At 39.8% G+C, this 20,116-nt stretch overlaps 1 protein-coding gene across 3 annotated transcripts in view; it reads left to right on the forward strand.

Annotated features, from left to right (window-relative positions):
- SGMS1 (sphingomyelin synthase 1) overlaps positions 1-20,116 on the forward strand; it is a 110,011-nt gene that overhangs the window by 36,345 nt on the left and 53,550 nt on the right. Inside the window, exons 2-3 of one of the 3 annotated variants that reach the window (XM_054982966.1) lie at positions 11,107-11,220; positions 19,502-19,574. The gene's annotated coding sequence lies outside the window, so the exon portion shown is untranslated. Of the gene's footprint in view, positions 1-11,106; positions 11,221-19,250; positions 19,344-19,501; positions 19,575-20,116 lie in introns of those variants that run through there. The other 2 variants (XM_054982967.1, XM_054982965.1) reach the window with 2 other exon arrangements.

Below are 20,116 nucleotides of genomic sequence, written 5' to 3' on the forward strand. Positions count from 1 at the left end.
GTTTCACAAACCACAAACTTTGCCCCAGTTCGCAAACCAGTTCGTGGTTCATGGGGTTTAAATGCCCTTTTCCATGTTGCTGCGAAGTGGCACGGAAAGGGGCATTTTAACCCTGCTGGCTTGGATCAGCTGTTTGTTGGGGAGATCCCCAACATTGGAGTTTATTGGAGTTTAACACGAACCAAATGAACAGGCAGACCAGTTCATGGAAGTTTGTGGAAAATGGGCTTCCATGAACCACTGGTTCGCAAAGCACGAACCGGCCTGGTTCATGACGAACTTTAGTTTGTCTTGCAGTTTGCGCTCATCTCTACTGTGAATTATTTCTTCCTCTGGTCAAGTCTTGGCCATTTCGCATTGATCGTAAGAGTTGGGGTATGCCAATCAACCCCAAAGTTCTGTCTCTCTCTTGGACTCTGAACCAGTCCTGGGGATTCTGCCCACAAGCAAGCCCCAGAGACTAGCGAGCCAATAGGAGGCCCTGGAGCTCCACAGAATGGTGGGGGGACAGGAGTTTTGATACATTTTCCCCTTGAACAGGGATATTGCAGCTCTGGATAAATGCATAAGCTGAGTTAGGCTTTTTATTTTGGACTTTTTAGTTAGGATTTTGTGGTCTGGGAGGGGTAAGAAACTTGTTTAAAGAAATGAACAAGCACCCTATAAAGGGACTGTATTGGTACTGATGCCAGGTTCTCTGAAAGTTTAATAGAGCAGCCTAGTACTTGAGAAGAAGCCTGTCAGTAGTGGTAAAGGGGTTACAGAGAAACCGTACATGCTGAAGAATTGTGTCTGGGGAGAAAAGCCCCTCAGTGTTTGTGTTATAAACTTAGACTCCGGTTCAACCAGTTAACTCCCAGTGGGGGAAAAGTATAACTTCTGGGAAGTGGAGTACAAGCCAGTTGTATCTTTGTTCTTACTCTTTATTCCACACAAAACCCTTAACTGTTGCTATTTTCTGTAACTAAATCTTTGGTGGTGGTTCTGCCACCTCTGTGTGCTGGCTGTCCAACCAAATCATTTGTGGGAAAGAAGTTTCTAATCACCTCACTATGAACTGCCATATTATAAGGGTCACAAATAAAAGCCCTTTAGGGGACGCAAAGCTACTATCCAATTAATATAAGCTTGTATACTCTCTTTTTATGGATGCTGTGGCAGTTGAGGTTTAAACAGGAGGAAAGGAGAGATCAGTGTGTGTGGGTAATAGGACAGCATTCAGTCCAGACAGCCTTTGAGTTCAGAGCTTTCCCTCTTCATTCGGCATCACATCAGGGCTGTTCCACAAGCCTCACAATCACATTATATAATGAAAGTGGTGACAACCAGGAGCGAACCATCACATGCAGCTATACCTGTTGACAGTAAAGGGGAGTAGCACCATTTCTTTGAATTATGTACATTGCTTTAGATAGAGCTCTTCCTTCTTTGTTAGATAGTACATTGTTTAGAATGGCACTCTTAATGGATTGATTAGATTTCCTCTTTGTTGTTCTGTGCCAGTTTGGAAGTACTTTTTTCTTTCCTCATTTTGTTCTCAACCATATTGTGGAATGTAGATAACTAATGGCTTACAATGCACACTCAACCCTGTTAAAGCCCATAATTTTGTTTTTGATATTCTAAATTTCTTTTCATCAAAGAAAGAAAGAAAGAAACCCTTTTGAAATACTTCTTTATAACCTTTGGGAATATACAAATGTGCACTTAAAGGCTCCTGAGATTTACAGAAAGTTGGAAACACATTTGCAGATCTTGGCAGGCAGGCAGTGACTGAAATTGGCTAAAATTAATGTGCTCTTCTCTGTTCCCTTCTGGCAGCTTAGCACATACATTGGTGCATGGAGAAGAGATCAGAGAGGCAAAAGATCCTGGCTTTTCTTTGCCTGTGATGAATTTTGGGTGGGTAATTGAATGTGATAACTGTACAAGTGTGCTAAAGTGAAATGTTCAGTTGACTTAAATTAAACCCACTGTGGCATCTGGTTTCCAGTTCCTGCTGTATTCCAGTCTCCAGTCTGTTCATCCTGCCTTATTTTGACTGTTTTATGCTAGAGTATAAGTGTTTTATACTACAGTGTAAGTGTTCTGGTCAGATCATTCCGATGTAATGTCCAGTATTTCTCTTGGTGGTGGTGGCAACGATTACTTTGGGATACAGCAAAACAAATTTCATAGCGAACAGTTACTTGCCTCCATATTCCTGTAATTTCACTAATAACTATTAAGTATCTGCAAAATTGAGGAAGGTAGCTATGATAGATGCCACCTTCAGTCTTCCCGCTGTGAGGCAGATATTCTTGCCAAAATTCAGTTTCTTTGCTTTGACTGAGCAGCCCCAAGTAGTGTGTTAATATTTGTGGTTTTGAAAGTCCCACCCTGACGCACAGATATAATTTTGGCCTTTAGCCCAGCTCAGGAACTTGATGGGGAAAAGCTGGAGCCCTCCTCCTTTTTGTTGGAAATGGCTCTGGAGTCTGTATAACATTCAAAAAGAAATAACTTTATTTGACAGGTAGGGCTTGAGTAAGTGTAGTCAGGGGATGGAAAAGCAGAGGTAAAATTTTGTTGGTATTACAGAATACACTTCATGAAATAGGCGAAATAGTATCCTTGAAGCTTATTTTCATATATTCTTGGTTCTTAACAGTGAGAAGTGTTTTACTTAGTAATTTAGGTACAGCAACAATGTTTCTTCAGGAGTTTCCAATACATTTCATGTTTTCCGGAGTTAGTCACTTTCTTTGTGCATCTACCTTACTCCTTTCTTGAAACTAGGGGGTATTTCTATCTCCTGAGTAGTCTATTGCTGGATGCAGATGTACTGAAACACTTGTGTGTTCTAGTATTCTGGGTATACATTTCTTGGCACGTTCAGGCCATGTTGTCCTCATTGAATTGAGTAGGAAAACTCTTCTGCCTTTGAACTTGGATAATTGTCTACTGACAGATTAGAAGGAAAACTGCAGAATGAACACCACAAAATAAAAGCTCTTTTAAGATACCTGCTGTGTACTGTTGCGCTGGTTCCAGAAAGAGGTGCGAAACAGGAATAAAAGGCTTCCTCAGTGCACATTTTATTTTTTTAATTGGAGGATGATACAGTTAAAGAAATAATCTTGCCTATGCTGTTTTGTGTCTCTTCATAACAGCCTACATGAGTGGTCGCTAATGAGTGCGATGTGGACTGCCATATAATTCCTGGATTTGGCAAGAAGGTTAGACTATTCATCTATTTATTTATGTTATTTATAGTCCGCCTTTCTCACTGAGACTCAAGGCGGATTACATAGCGTGAGATTAGTACAATCAGTATCGAGGACGTTTCCATACAGTATCAAGGACATTTCCACAACAATGTCATAGGATTTTACAAAGATGCAGCATCAGCAAGGATCCAATACAGAGTTGAAGAATTGCCGAAACAGAACATAATCAGTTCTAGGACTGACATCAGATAACATGAAACACAGGTAGTATAGGAGTACATATTTGAGCAACAGATAATATGCAAGGCAACATGGTGAAGTCTATGGTCCCTAAGTCATTGGTGAAGCATTTGAGACTCCCTGCCTACAATACTTCCCTCCTATCTGAATAAAAAGCCTTTTTGAAGTACTATTGTTTTAAGATATTGAGACAGCATAATAGCAAGTGAAACAAGAGTTTTCCCTTCCTTTAAGGGTCTCTGTCTGTCTTAACAATTTAAAGCCAGGACACATCACCACTCTTGCTGAAATGAGGAAATTATTCTTCATGGTAAAATGGAATGTAGTATTGAATATCACAACCAAAGTTTGTTTTCATAATGCCAACAAAACTGTAAGAATGTTCAAAGGAAATGCTTTTAAATAGGCATGCTATCTTTTAAAATCTCCCTTCATTGCAATCAGAACTTCTATAGATTTGTCAAAATGGTTCTAAAACTTTATTGACCAAACCGCTGCCTTTAATTATACGATGCCTGTTAATATGACTGACCACTCCTGAGGCTAGACTTATCTAAATTTGGGAGTTCTCAAACAGAGAGAGCCTCCCTCCCAAGGTAAAGAGCCTGCATAAAAAAGAGCCCCTTGGTTGCATGTGATGTTTCTCTACTCCCCCTCCCCCACAGATGGATAATGTATATGGAATATGGCTCTCTACTGCACTTGTAAAAATGAATGAAATGAAGCACTGTTTGTGGATCCACCTGGCACAGAAAAAGTGAACTTCTGCTTGATCTAGAAAACAGCCTCGCTATTCTACATGGATTGGGACTGGTACATGCCAAACATCGACTGCATATGTACTTTGTGGATTGGCTGTGCTAATAAATCAATGTATCTAATCTCATAAGAAAGGACCATGAGGACCTTCTGTAAGAAGCACTAAGTAGCTCACCAGATGTGAGGTGGGGAGCTCTGTTCAGGATACTTACATTTATCTGTTGGAGCAATAAGCTGGTTCCTACTTGTCTGGTAGATGGGTGAATGAGCTGTCCCCGTTCATGGCTGGCTGGCTCTGAGGATCTGAGAGGATGCAAGATGCTGACCAGAAGTGTGGGACTGCTGCTGCTTCCTGCATTTAAATCACGTGGAATTCTTTCTTATAGTCTTAAAGAAAATGTGCATGTTTCTGAGAGGGAGCACAGTGTACCACAGAAAGGGGGCGTGGATCTTCCCACTCCACCAAGCAAAGTTCAAAGTCTTCCTCCAGCCTAAGGAGCCTTTCTCCAACTTGAAAGGCTCTTCTGTTGTAGGACGAGCCATTTAAGTTAGAGGAAGACTCCTTGGAGGATGGTTGGATCTGGCCCAGGGCTGGATTCTCAGTATCATAGTGATCTCTTGGCAGGTTAACAGGACTTTCATAGGCAAGGGAGGCGTCCTGTTTTAAGCTCAAACTAGATGTGAGATCAGATCAATTGACTGCAGGCTGTCATGGGGTTTAAAGATCAAAATCAGCACTGAAGTGGAGCAGGAAGCATATTTATTTATTTAATCACATATTGACAATTGGTGTGAATGATGAAGAACAAGCTATACATGTGCCCACTGTCAGCAGTAGATAAGTGATCACATCTGCATCATTTAATGTTCCAAAGTTATTTTCAGTGGTAACTTCGTGTATTAATTAATTGCAGTAGCCAAGCCTGGAAGTTACAGAAGAATGGAGTAGCTCAGCAAGGTCAAACCTAGATGGAACGAAAACCTGTATGCCAAATTTAGATGCAACAGGACAGTTCTGAGAAACAACTCCTACTTGCTTTTTAAAAAGTAGATTAGAGCCAAGGAGAACCCTTAAGTTCTTTACCTGATCAGTTGCAGATAAATGAGTGACTGTGACTACCAAAGAAGCGTATCTCACTCGGTAGAGCACACACTTTCCATATATAAAGTCCCCTGTTAAATCCCTGACAACTCCAATGAGAAAATCAAATGATGAGCAAGGCTTCAGCCTCAAAAGCTCAAGTCAATACAAATAGACAATACTGGTCTGGATGGATCAGTGGCCTGATCTGGGTAGAACAGCTTCATGTGTTCCACAGTGATATTTTTCAACTAGCATTACCTCTGTCTTGTCCAGATTCAGTTTCATCTTGTTCATCCTCATTCATTTGACCACTGCTTCCAGGCACTCAAGCACCAAGTTCACGAAATATGTGTTGTGAACTTGTTTATGGGGATTAATAACTCTAAACTACCTTGGCTAAACAATATGGGAGTGCAATGCAGTGTCTAAACCCACCACCACCCAAAAAGGACAGAGGATTTGCTGTGCAGAAAATAGTGTTCACTGCACTATAAGCTAATTAGAGATATGTTCATAGTATAGAGAATAGAGTTGTGGTTGTGGTCTCTTTAACAGCAAAGGGGCAGGATGCTGCAGAACTTAAGATATTCATTTATTGTGGTATTAGCTCCTGCAGATGACTGTGTACAAGAAAGCGGTGGGCATATGAATACCAGAGCTAAAAACTACCTCATATGGAATTACCTAATACGAGAGTGCAGGTGACAAGGTTACTATCGGATACAAATGACTCCGTTCCTCTTTCTGTGGCAAAATATATAGGGGCAATAATTAAATATCAGAGAAATGACATTAAGTAAGGTTCTTCCCATTTTAATTTCTGTTTAAGGCAATAGCCATATGAGCAGTGCTAGACAGATAGATTAGCCAAGAAAGTGATGAGCATATGATCACAAGAGCTAAGATACAACAAGTTATCAAAATTAGTATAAAAATCAAGGGAATACTAACAACAGATTAGGGAATCTCACAAAGTGTTAAGGATTTGGCAGGTTGAGCAATTTTAGTGATTTATATTTGCAGAATTATGAGAGTTCTTGCCCTGGAAGAGTTAGAGTAATGCAGAACAAAAAAGAGAACTATTCTTGTGCGCTTGTGTTATCCGTAAGCTATAAGAACAGGGATGGTTTTCTCCTTTGGTTAAAAAATGCCACCATTTAGAGGATGGCCATATATCAGATGTACCCATGTGCAGTTTGCAGGCTTGTTAGAATCCGTGAAATCTGGATATTTTTCCCTTTTTTATATTGTCTTGGAATTCCTTTTGCATTTTGAGGAAGAAACATGGCCTGGCAGTGATACCACTACTGAGAGGGGACAGGAACTTCACTGCACACTTGTGAGTATTGAGGAGGAAATGTGCTCCGTAGCTGCTGAATTCTGAATGGAATGCAATCTATGTTCGGAGGGGCTCTGCTCTTCTTTCCCGTGTGTTCTCCCGGTTTTGCTGCTAGGATCAAAGAGGCTTTCCCTGGGAAAGGAGTAGGTTGTTGCTGCTCAGTTTATAGATGAACTTTTTAGTCCCTTCTCAGGAATTTTCACAGGCCTGCACTATGGGGGTGTGCACACACATACACCACAGGTTATCATCCTAGCATCGCAACAAGATTGGTTGAATATTTATGATGCAGCTTTCTTATCTGAAGTTTCATAAGAAGGCAGCAGAAAATTATGATTGGTGTCCCTCCCTTGCCAATGAGCAGAGTAATACTGTCGGGGGCGGGGGTGATACTAGAAAGTAACCATTGACTTATTAACTTCCCCTTAATAGCAGAAAGTACTGCATGCTTCTGATGCTAAGAAAATCATAGGTAGGTACAGCAAAATGCTGCATGTAGAACTCAGGCAGGGGCATAGTAACCTCTCCTCCTGGAACTGAAATGGTCAAAGGCTGCTTACTTGCCTGAGTCAGCCACCAGCTCTGAACTAGGCAGAAAATCCTTCCTGATCTCTAATATAGCAATCAATTGTACTCTGAGACTGAAAATAACGTGACTCACAGTATCAGTATCCATTGTCATTTCCTTGTGCATTCTAAATGGGTATGTCTAATCTCTCTTGCAGCTTTTGATGACAGGAATTTGGGTTATTGGCTGATTTTGCAAACAGCCAACATGAGAAATAACAATAACCCCATAGAAGAGAACGGTGAGGATTTTGAAGGCAAAGATGTTCCCGAAGTGCACTGAGCTCTGGCTTTTTAATACTAGTTATGTGCATCATATTGAAACATTGCCATCTGCAGAGATACAACTTTCTAAACTTGGGTTGACTTAGAAATCTGTAACTCTATTTAAGACTGTGCTTTAAGACTTCAACATCTTAGCAAATTTTGGGACAAAGAAAGTTGTTGATTATAAAGAAAAAGAATAGTTCCATCTGCTAGGAGCATAATTAATGTCCAAACTGTGTGGAAGCCAAGCAGAGATTAACAGTTTGAGAATATTTGAAGAACGTAGTGAATTTGCAGCCACTTTATATGTGATGTTTTTCATATGTGATATCCTCTCTGTAAGAAAAAAATCTGTGCTATCACTTCTGGAATGCATCGTGAGCTTTCCTTTTGTCACTCACAACTATACAAAACAAGAAGTCAAGGAGTTAATAGAAGCAGGGAGGAAAATGTAAACACAGTGAGTAACATTCTTGCTCCTTTTGCAGGCTGTGTTGTGTGATACTTTTTTGGAAACTTGGTAAAGATATTTTACTTTGAAAGATAAACACTGCAATTAACTGAATTAGTTAAAAGAGTGCTAAAGGTTGACTTTCCTCTTACGTGCTACATGTAATAGTAAATGCATCTCTACTATTCCATTTCTGTACTAAATAGAAAAGAGAAGGTACTTAAATTTAAAACAGTGTTTTTAGACATTTGGGGCAATATGTAAATTCAAGAAAGTACCGTGGAACCACATAGTTTTAGCATTGTGTCTGTGGTCTGCACATGAAAGAAATTACACTTTAAAAAAGAATATATAGATCTGTAATGAGTGGTTTGTTACAGAGATACATAATTGCTTTAAATTACTTCTGGCAAATGGACAAAGATAGCAGCATCGACCCATTATTAAAAATCAAACAGCAGTGTAATACCTTCTAATTAAGACCAGCCAAATTGGCACAAAATAGTGAGCAAGCTTTCAAGTTCCTGGAACTCATCATCTGGTTGGATATTTAGCACAGAAAAGCAAGGAAAGGGGAAAGAGAAGATGCTTCAGGCCATAAAAGAAAAGTTCAGTCTGTAATTTGTAACCCTCTCGAAATGGAGGTGAGGACGAACTAGTGTCTTTTAATAAACAGTATTATGCTACTGCTTTTTGGCAAAGATTCTCTTTTATTTTTTTGTTATGCCACCATGGGACCCAGCAAAACAAGAAATTCTTCATCAGCTATCTGGAAAGCCTCCCTCATAAGCACAATGTTTTGTAAAGCTTCTCCGCCTATTGTTAACTCACCATAGGCAACCAGCCAGGTAGCTGTTCAGAAGCCTGCTTACATTTGATGTAGCTGGGAACAGATTAACTTAAAAGCTGACAAATACATAGACTTGGTGGGTGGAGGGGAGTATAGGTAAGGCATGGAAGGAGTGGAAAACCATGTGCTTTAACCCTGAGCTTGCGGCAGATCTTTGGATGCTCTTCCTTCCGTTCTTGAACAGTGATTTACTTAACTCATGTTTTGATATGTAAAAGAGTTGATTTGTTTTGGGCTGATAGAATATATTTTTTCAAATATCGTATTTAAGGACAGGATTTGAAATTTTCATATAGTGTGTTCAGTTGTGGTCTCTATGGAGATGAAATGACCCATTCCCAGCTCTCCAATAAAACTTTGTTTGTACAGCCCCAAACTTGCTGTTACAAAGGTCTGTCTATCACCGCCCTCCCCCCACCCCTAGTTCTTAACCTCAGTCTGGCTTCAGAACACCATGCAAAAAAAGTTCTCTTATTGAATCGTCACCAGAAGGGTCATGATGATAAATACTTGTTCAGTAGGAAAAGCAAGAGAATTAGAACAATTAGGTATTGGAATTGTGTTCCAGACTTTTCCACTGACATAATTTAGATTAGTTTGTCCTGGTTTACCTCCTGATTCTGTAGAAAAAGGATAATATGTCTTCATGTGCATAACAGAGAGAGACAGTGAGGATAATGAATTCTAGTACTGTTAAAGAAAAGAGGCTCCTTGTGCAGTCAGATGGCTGCTAGGAGAGCTTTTCTAATTATTATGATATAATACTGGCAATAACATCAATGGAAAAATTTTCTTTTTAGCATAGGTGTATTCTGTTTTGGTACAACAAAATGTAAGAGATGGTGGAGTACTGCTATATATTTATTTAAATGTTTGAGGACGTTCCGTTTCATGGAATACTGCACCATGTTGGAATGACATGTTTAGTACTGTCATTCTGAAGGAGTTGGCCATTTATCTAGATATGTAAAGTATTCTTTAAGGATAGCCATACAGTTCTATGATGGGAAACCAGTAGGAGGCAGGCTGCTTTCAAAGATTCCTTCTGTATTTTTGGCTTTTGCTTTTAGACCAATACATCTGTAAACAATTAGAAAAGAAACTGCCTTGTCTCTGCGTTCCAGTTTTGCCCCTGCCCATAGCTGAAGCTCTAATGATCAATTAGACTTCATGGGCTGAGGAATTAGGACATTTTGCCTTAATCTTTTTGTTTTGTTTGCCATTCTTACTGAGAGTAGGTCCAGAGGAGTTAGCCGTGTTAGTCTGTAGTAGCAAAATAGTAAAGAGTCAAGTAGCACCTTTAAGACTAACCAAGTTTACTGTAGCATAAGTTTTTGAGAACCACAGTTCTCTTCGTCAGATGCATTAATTGAGAGGTTAATCATATTTTGAAGATAGTCCCAGAAAGGAGAATAGAACGAGTTCTCTCCATTTCATTATTCATTATTTCATCATTAAAGTTGGTTTAAAGTCTTAAAGGTGCTACTGGACTCTTTACTATCTTACTGAGAGGTTAATCATATTTTGAAGATAGTCCCAGACTTTTCATTATACATTATACGTATATACGAATGATGTCTGCTCACAGGGCAGATTTTTCCCACTCTACCAGTTTTCAGTTTGATATACTGAACTTTTTTATGATTTACTACTTCCAGTTTTATCTGCGTTCATTGTTATAGAATCATTTATGCCTCCTGTGGTGTATAAATGGTGCTATAGTAGTCAGGATGGCAATTGTTAGTACTAACAATATTACTGCCAGCTGAAATAGTAGCATTGCAAGTTCTGTTACAATGAGCATTGTGCTGTAGTTTGCATACAATTTTGTAGTCATAAAGGTTATTTCTTAACTCTTTTTTTCTTTTTCCCGTTTCATTCCCCCGCCCCTTCTCCTTTTTTTAGTCCTCAAAATTCCTGTTGAAATCCTAACAGATGTAGCTTTCTTACAAATGTACCTTTCTTCTTTTTAAAAACAAGAGCTTTTATAAGTTGTAAATTGCTCCTTGTAAACTTAAGAGCAGTGTGTTGTGTAGGTTTGGTAATCATAATGCAAATAAAAGTTCTCGTCGCATAACTTTTAAGAGCCCGAATAATAACTGAACCAATAATAAAACATACTTTAAGACATATGTTGTCTTTATCTGGTGAAATCTTGAGAGAAAGGAATTTATTTCGTTGGAGGAAACAAACAGATTAACTGTAATTGAATAGGGTACAGTACACAGGCTAGTTCACTGGATTGTTTGACAGTAATATAACCTCATTACTTGTGACTTTGAAAATAATCACACATACACACACACCCTGCAAATGAACATTCCGTTTCTATTCTGGTAGGTATGGAATTACTGGACTATTGAGCTGTTTGGACTACCGGCCATTCTAAGAAATCATGAGAATGTATATAGTTCCTAGGAAACAAAGGTGCCCAAACCAGCTACTGGCATATCAGTAAGTAACTCTAGCTTATTTATAACGTTATGTTCAGTGGCAGTGGTCCAGGGTAAGGCATATAACTCTCCAGTGACTGCTGTTGTAAGGCAGTCGTTGGTACACAAAATTCTTTTGCCCTTCACCACTGGTAGTGGAGAAATCCTGCTCTGGATTGTGATTAAAATTCAAAAGATTAGATGAGTGCTGTAACTGAATTTCAATCTGCTTTCTGTTAGTCAAGTTAACTTTAATGGTTTGTCAGGGAAGATACTTATTTCTTCCATCATTCAGGTCAAGGTAACTTACTTAAGACTCCAAAGAGGTCTCCTAATCACATACAGGCCAGACCGCGGTAGACTTTGTTCAGTAAAGTTGCTGCATGGTATACCCTCCAAGCATATCCTGAGCCAAAGTCATCTTGCCTTTGATAATTTAGTGCTAGTATTAGCAGTGAAATCATGGCAGCATTTGGACTATGATCTAGCAGAAGTCAGTTATGGCTGACGCTTTTGCCAAAGCAGTTGCCTCAGAAAATGATCCCTGTCATGAAACATTTGTTTAGCACTCTTGTACTACTGTATATTTCATGTATTTCTCAAGAAATAATAAGGCTGGTTATATATCACTGTTTCAGCCCCTCCTTTGAAAAAAGAAGGAAAATATCAGAAAAGTGTTGGTGTATAATTGATCATATTATGACTCCAAACACATTCTAGAATTTTGTATATTGGAATGTACCATTATACTATGTATGAACAGAACAATTCCACTCAAAGCATATTGGATCATTACACTCCCAAGTAGAAAGCGTTGCTTACCAACTTACTAGTGAAATCTATGTTCCTTACCTTGGACTTAATCTTTCGTAGTGTGGAACTTCAAAGTTGTTTCGGTTTTAACTCACTAGGCTGAAAAGATCATTTTACTCCCTTCGGTTTACATGTTATGTAGCTGCAGGTACTTTACCGGCGTTGAAAGAATTCCACTGGCTTGCACTTCATTTCCTAGCACTATTCAAACTCTTGGTTTTGCCCTGTAAAGTTCCAAACAGTTTAGGATCAGAGGCAGGCCAGAGCTACCTTGAGCTGGTCTGGAGAGGCAGCGTGCACGTTTGATTATCTGAAAGACCATCTTCTCTCGTAGGCTCATCTAGGTTTAGAGGCCTTGCTGTAGGTGTTCCTAACATTGATAGTTAGCCCCCAGACATGAGGACTTTTCTTTTTTTCTTCTTTCCCCATGTATTGAATGTACACCCAGCAATATTCATGTTTCACCAACTTTATTATCTTTTAGGCCTCAAGTCAAAAATATTTTATTTTCTTGAGCCTTTGGTGGATGGTGGTACTACTTTCTATTGCTCTTTAAGCAATTTAGTTATTGAACTTTTGATGTATTGGATTTTGATATATTGGATTGGTTCTAAACGACTAAAGTGTCTTGGGGGCATGGTAGAAAAAAGATGTGATATAAACACTTTACACATTTCAGGCAGTCATGCATGCACATGTGTAGTTAAGCTGGCGAACCCAGCAAGGGGCTTGCAAGGCAAGTGAGAAGCAGAGATGGTTTGCCCTGCAGAGTCATTCTTGGTGGTTACCTGTCCAAGTACTGATCTTGCTAGCTTCTGAAATCTGATGCACTCAGCCTATACCACACCACCTTCTCTCCTATTCAGGCAGTATTAAACTCGATTCATTTCTTAGTTTTGTTATTGGGATAAATGACACCAATAATTTTTTATCACACTTTGTGAATATTATTTGTTTTTGATTACTTTTGATCTTTAAACTGTAAATGTGGCTTAGTTCTTGGTAGTGTTTGATACACTGGACCATGGTAAACTTCTGGACTGTAGACTGAGAGATTCTGTTCTGCTATAGTGAAGAACTGAATGGAGTCTGATCTTGTCAAAGAAAGGGTGCTGCTGGTTGGATATTAATCTCACCTAGACATGGGGTTCCTCCTGTGCTGGATGGGATTGTACTCCTGAAACCTCAAGTTCACAGTTTGGACCTAGCACCGCTCCCGAGTTTCTAGATAGCTGCTGTGGCCAAGGATTGCTTTTATATCTTCTTGGGGAACTTTTTTTTGCCACAGTTATGCATGCCTTGGAGACTTCCACACTGGGCTGTTGTAATGTACATTACGTGGGGGCTATCTTTTAAGTTTTCTGAAACGTGCAAACTGTCCAGAATTAGGTTGTCTGATGGTTAACTGATCATATTAATCCAAATGTGGTGCTACAAAGGGTCCCAGTGGTTTTGGGCTCAGATCAAAGGACTGAGTTTGACTTTAAAACCCTTAATTGTTTGGGACCAGGGTGCCACAAGCACTACATACTCTAACATGAGCTGACCTGTCTGTGCTGCCAGAGGCAGGTTTTTTTCCGAGGATTTGGGAGGAGGGGGTCAAAAAAAACCCTCACTTGAAACAAGATATTTTGGCTAGATAAAGTCTTTAACAGGGCTGAGGGAGAACTTGGCATGCAGCACTCCCTTGTTACAGGTGAAACAAAACAGAATCCCTTAATTTAGAAGAAACAAAAAACTCTTTTACTTAAAATGCTCCAGTGCAGGCAGACAGGTTCCAACAGAGGCTTCAGTGCAAGCCAGCCCCAGTGCAGATAGCATCCTTGTGTTATATGTACTGGGCCTCTGCTTACCATGCCCAGCTTCCAGGACCAGCAACACCTGGCAATCTGTTAGATCAAGCTGGCCTGGGACTACTGTCTGCACCGGGCACTCTAGTAGGTCTTTTAACCCTTCCGTAGGCAGTCACAAGGAGGAAGTAATCCTGCACCTACGTAGGACTCTTTAGTGCTAATATCCTTGAAACCAGAATTGGGTCACCTGACAACATCATATCCCTAATCCTTCTGGGGGAGGGGGATTCTTCCGCAATTGCATTACACTGCCCTCTTTAGGCCAGCAGTAGAGGCCCTGCTCTGTATGCTGGATCAGACAATAGGGCCTTCTGAGTGGCTTTGGAACTTCCTTCTCCCAGACAAATGTTTGGACTCATCCCTGTTAAGATTCAGGAACAGACTATGGCGATCATTTTGAGGAAGTGATAATGATGGTCAAGATCTGCTGTCGGTGTTTATTTAAGTTTTGTTAATGTTGCATTTTCATTGTTAAGTTTTCTTTGGTTTATTCTTGATTGTATTTGCTAATTGTTCTGATCTATTTTTCATTCGTTTTGTGGTTTTTTTAACGTTTGTTCTAAGGCTTAGGGGCGAAGGTTACTGAAAAGAAAGATATAAATGTTTAAATAAAACAACATTGCTATTCTGTGGCCATGTTGGGTAGCTTGCGTAACTGGTATCAGTCTGTTTTCTAGTAACCTTTCTATTCCTGTTGTTGGCTTGCAATGCACACTGTAAAGCTCTTCATTTTCCATCCTTGCTGCTGTTTCAGGATCTTCCATGGTCAGTAGCAGAGGAAGAGCCCAAAGACAGCTAGCTGGCTATCATATCATTTGCAGCCGTACAATGCCATCCATTGCAAGCAGCAGATATTTTCTTTTAACTTGTATCGGTTTTTAGCAGCAGCTATACAGAGTGTCGATCTTACTAGCTACCATGAGCATGCTATGGGAAGGTTGATGTTGGTTTGACTTCTGACTTTAATCTGCAGGAGGCTCGAAGACTGTGGATATGGTTACATTTGTATGCAAAGGATGGGACGTGATGGTTTTGGGGTGCATAGGCTCAGAGTATGTATGGCAACCAGCTACAATATATGTCAGCAACCCTTAACTGAAACCCCACCTTTTGTACCCTTCAGTGTGGAAAATTGCCCTGTGTTCTTAGATCTCTCTCTAGGAAGTTAATTTGAAAGTATATGCTGATTCAGGTTGAAGATTTGTGTAAGAATATAAAGCACCATTTGTCTGTTACTACAGATGCTGCCATGGAAATCACGTGCTTGAAATAGCTTTGTAAAAATTTGCTTTCATAATTAGAGAGCTGCTCATATTCTAAGAAGAACTGAAACAGTCTGTTGCATATTACAAATGACTCACCCATTCTGTATGATAAATCACTTATGTTTGGAACTGTTGCCACAGCACTGCACTCTGGAAATGCTCTTGGTTGGCTTAAGCAAGCTAGGTAAGGGCTTTCTCCTAGGAAAGAAGCTACCGCTTAACCACAGAGGCACTTCTTTTAGAGGTCTAGCATATTTTATTGTTGCGTGTTTTGCTGTTATAGATGGCAGAAAATGCTAAATAATCAATCAGTCCAGTAAGATGATAAAAGGAAATCCCAATATTTATGTGGTCAAATTCAAAGATTTTTCTATGAGATTATTGAATATAGCACTTGTGCCTCCCCCCTAGGATTTTGGATCTGCCAAGTTTATTTATTTTATTAACAGATTTATATTTCTTTGTGGCTCAAGTGGTTTAAAGCTCCAGGATTAAAAACACACAAAATATAATAAAACCCCAAGAAAATGTCTGCAGCTTCAACTTCAGTAAAAGCCCTTGCAAATAGCATGACCTTACAATATCTCCTAAAAACTCACTTCCTCAGGGAATCTTTTCCACAAGATGGACGTCACTGTCAGGAGGGAACAGGCTCCAATAGATGCCAACTGGGGCCATTTTAGTTGGGGGACAGAAAGGGGGGGGCAAGCTGAAGACTGCAGTTGACATAGGACAGTTTATATAAAATATGTAGAACTAGTATTAATGCCAATTAGCTGCAGACCTACAGTTTATGATTATTGGCTGATGTTACTTTGTTGAAAGCATTTCTAAAATGTTATGTAAATGCCATCATTTCAGGTCAGTGTGAAACGGTTCAGTTGTAACACTGAACCATGGTTTGGTATTGTATGATCCCAAGGCTCAGTCATGTACTTTGGTTTCCAGTCATGGTTTGGAGAGCAAGTAGTTAGTCTGTGTGGGTATTTGAAGAAGGGAAATCTGATGCTTGAAAGCTTACATCTGGAAAATCTTGCTGGTCTCTAAGGTGCCACTGGATTCAAATATGACTGAGTATTAAGTGTTATCTTTTGTCTCAAAACAGGGAGGTTGAGTTTTGCTGGTGATACTTACTGGGTGGCCTTGGATCACTGGTTCTGTTTCTGCCTAACTTATCTTGTATGTTATGAAGATATAACAGGGTGAGGGGGAACAACCATGCCCACCCTCCTGAGTTCACTGGAGAAAGGATAGGATAACAATATGAGAAACACATAGATGGATCCAGCATTTCAAGAACAGCATTTATTCAGTAATTGTAACTTGAAAATTCTAATAAAAAGCCATTTAGTTACAGTTGAAACTATAATATGATAGTAATTGCGGTATAATAATATAGATTTCATTTTCATGTAAACTTTTAGTAGTACGTGGTGATCCTTCAGACAATTGATTGCTGGAGTTCTTTGGCTTGTATGCTGTCGGTGTTGATGAACTAAGTGTATTAATGCCAAAGTACCCCTGAGAACTTGAGATTGGATGTACAGGAAATGTTTTCTGGGACTGTGGTTTATTTTGTGTGTGTGTGTGTGTGTGTAGTGTATGTATGTATGTCAGGGGTCCCCAAAGTGGTGCATGTGGGCACCATTGCACCCACTGACATTATTCCTTGTACCCACCAAGTTTTTTTTAGAAAGTGGGTGGGGCCAGGTAGGGCTTTTGTCAAGCATTGCTTCTGATTGACTATTGGAGATTTGATTGGCTGTGCAGATCTTTAAAAACATTGCTTTGGCAGAAGCTGTTTCCATAGCACAAGGATCTTCACTGTGTGACTAGAGCTAAGCTTTAGCAGCCATTTTGTGGCTGACTCTACCTCCTGCAGCCGTTTTGTGGCAGCCATTTTGTGAATTCTAAATGTGCCCACAGGCTCAAAAAGATTGGGCCCCTGATGTACTTCATCAATGCTATGTTGTTCTCTGCAATTAACCTAGAGTGGCTGTCCTCCATTTTATCCTTAAAATAATGTCAAGCTGTAGGCAGGGTTGCCAGGTCCCCATTCCCTCCTAGTGGGGTGAATGGACATGGCACTTACCCATAGGAGCTCTGCAGAGCATGCCCATTCTCCCTGTGCAATGTTTTCACTTCAAAGACCAACATCATTGTGCAGGCCCCAAGAGTGCTCCTGGGTTTCGTGCTGGGCTGATTTGGGCTCTGCTCCTGGGTCCTATGTGATGACATCACTCCTGGAGGCAACGTTGTTGCCTCACACTAGGAGCGCAGTCCGGAAGGCCTGTTCTGCACCTTTCCCCTTGTTGGTCAGGTGAGTGGTGGTGGGGACTGGTGATTGGGAGCAGAGATATCCCATGCCGACTGGGAGACTGGCGACCCTAGTTGTTGGTTAGGCTGAGACTGGTCCAAAGTCACATGAAGCTTCTTGGGTAGTATTGGATCAACAGTAACTTAGCAAGGTTCCATGGCAGAATGGGGAATTTGAACCTGGGTCTTCTAAACTCTAGTTAGAAATTCTAACCCCTACACTACACTAGCTGTGTTAAAAGCGATTAGTAATAATAGCATCAATTAGATGAATAAGAGTGTGGGGCAAATATGTTGCTAATGAGGGAGGGAATAAGTGATGGTTGTGAGGAAAGGGAATGGTATAAGTCCACGCAGTCATAGGATATGCTTTGGGGTAGAGGTTTTGCATAGTATTTTGCAAGTGATTGTTTAATATAAAGGAGAGGCCACATTGTACACTGTGCCAGCACCTTACACAGTTATCGGTAGCAGATTGTGTGAGAAAAACACAGATATGATCTTGCTCCAAATCTCAGAAGAAAACTGAATTTTTAAGGCATGTTGTGACACAATAGCCTCACGCGTGGCTTGCAAGAATCCTCTTTCTGGGTCTGTTGAAAAATATATAAAAGCAAGTAGTGTAATTTTTAGAGCGCAAGTGTTCGTGTGATATGTAGAATGTGAAGGCATATCTTATAAACATGTACCTGTTACCTAGTAAATTTGTATTAACTTTTTATAGAACTCAAGAGTAGTGTGTTATCACCATAAAACCGTGGGAAGTGATTTACTGTACAATCCCATGCAGATTTCATTGCGCTTAGAGTGGAATTACTCCGCACACAATTGCAATGAGAGAAATGGCTTGCCCCAGAATACTGTCTGAGTTTCAACGCCAAGTAAGAGTATGAATCTGACAGCAGAATCCTAAGCAGAGTTACTCCCTTCTAAATTTGTTTAAGTCCATGGGCTCAGAAAGGTGTAACTCTGTTCAGGATTGCACTGTGGATTTTCAACACCCGAATCTGGTGCTTAAAATGTCCTGCTCTACTAGTACAGCAGCCAACTGTGGGTTAGGAAATTCCTAGGGATTTGGGTGTGGAAACTGGGGAGGGGGGGGAGGACTCGAGCAGAATATAATGCCATGGAGTTCACCCTCCAAGGCAGCCATTTTATTCTGCTCTCTGTAATCTGGGAATATCTCTAGGCACCACCTGGAGGTTAGCACATTTAGTGCTAGTTACTGCTTCTGTTAATTTGAAACAGCATCTGTTTCAGTTCTTGGAAGCTGGTCACATTCTTCCAGCATAAGTACATTCTTCTCAAAATTTATAGGGTTGGTCTTGTTACTTTCTGGGGCCTTGTATCTCAGTAGATCAAAGAATGTTCTTGTTTGGTTTTCAGGCAGGCACTGTACAACCAAGAAAGGAATTTTAGGATAAACAGCAGATTTTGTCTTTTGCTTGGATTTGAGCCAAGTGATATTCTGCTACAGGTAACATGTACCAAGAAAGTGTTTCATACTCCTGAGTTTTATTTTAAAGTGATTTTTTTCTTAACTGTTTTGCAGCTTATAGTTGTATAGATATTTTGTGTAGGATCAATCTTTCTTCTTAAGTGGTATATTTGAAGTTTGTCTCTCTCTTTCTAGAGAAAGAAATATTTAGATTCATTCACTGACAAGTGTATCCAATTGTTTGTTCTTCCCCAATAAGTAACTGAAGTCTGTACCCATATAGTTTTTGGTCCCGACAGGCCTCCATCTCAGCAACCGGGACAAATGGAGTAGAATGCTGATTTCTGGGTTCAAGAAGAGTCTTGGGAGAGGGGGCATTTGTAGTTGCAACCAGGAATAAATTAAGGCCAGTCACTCTTGCCTCGGACTTCCTTAATCCTCACACTAGAGAAGGAGGAAGGTCAGTAGTAGATGCCATTAACGTAACTCTGTTTGGATAAAATAAGCTGTAATTACTAGTATTGTTTTAAGGTATGCAAGACTGGAGAAGTATATTATTTGTAAGGTAATATATCAGTGAATGACAAATTTTGTGAATGGAGTTCTTTGTTTTGGTAGGAGGCGACTCAGGCATGTCTTCAGCAGTTTGAGAGGATGGATAACAATGCTGTGACAGCAAGAAACAAAATAGGTAAGCATGGGGCCGCTTAGTTCTTTAATAGATTTATTTGTAAAGTTCTGAAACAAGCAAAAAGATTCAGAGTGCCTCATTAGAAATATAGAAACTTGTTGGAGTTCTTTAACTTATATAGGCATATCTTTATTCGGCTACATTCTCTTCTGTTCCCTTTGGCACTCTAACAGTGAAATCCTAAACAGAGTTACTCCAGTCTAAGCCCATTGATTTCAATGGGTTTAGATGGGGGTAAATCTACATAGGATTTCACTGTAAGTAGATCCTTTCAAAGGTCATACGTTACAAAGGTATACTAGATTGTGCCAGACTTCTGTTAACTATAATGACATTGTCTTTCATCATATTTTGCCTTTTCCCTTTTTAGTGCACAGAATGTTTTTTTAAAGCTAAAACTGGAATGGGTATAATCATAAGCATAATGACTGTACTGTTCATTATTTTACTTTCCATCTCACATTTTCTTCAAGAACTCTTTAAAAGTATTAAATATTGAAAACACACTGGTAGGGCAAATACAGTTTTAAAGCTTTAAGTTC

The sequence above is a fragment of the Eublepharis macularius genome, chromosome 6 (genome assembly GCF_028583425.1).
Source record: "Eublepharis macularius isolate TG4126 chromosome 6, MPM_Emac_v1.0, whole genome shotgun sequence".
Lineage (NCBI taxonomy): Eukaryota > Metazoa > Chordata > Lepidosauria > Squamata > Eublepharidae > Eublepharis > Eublepharis macularius.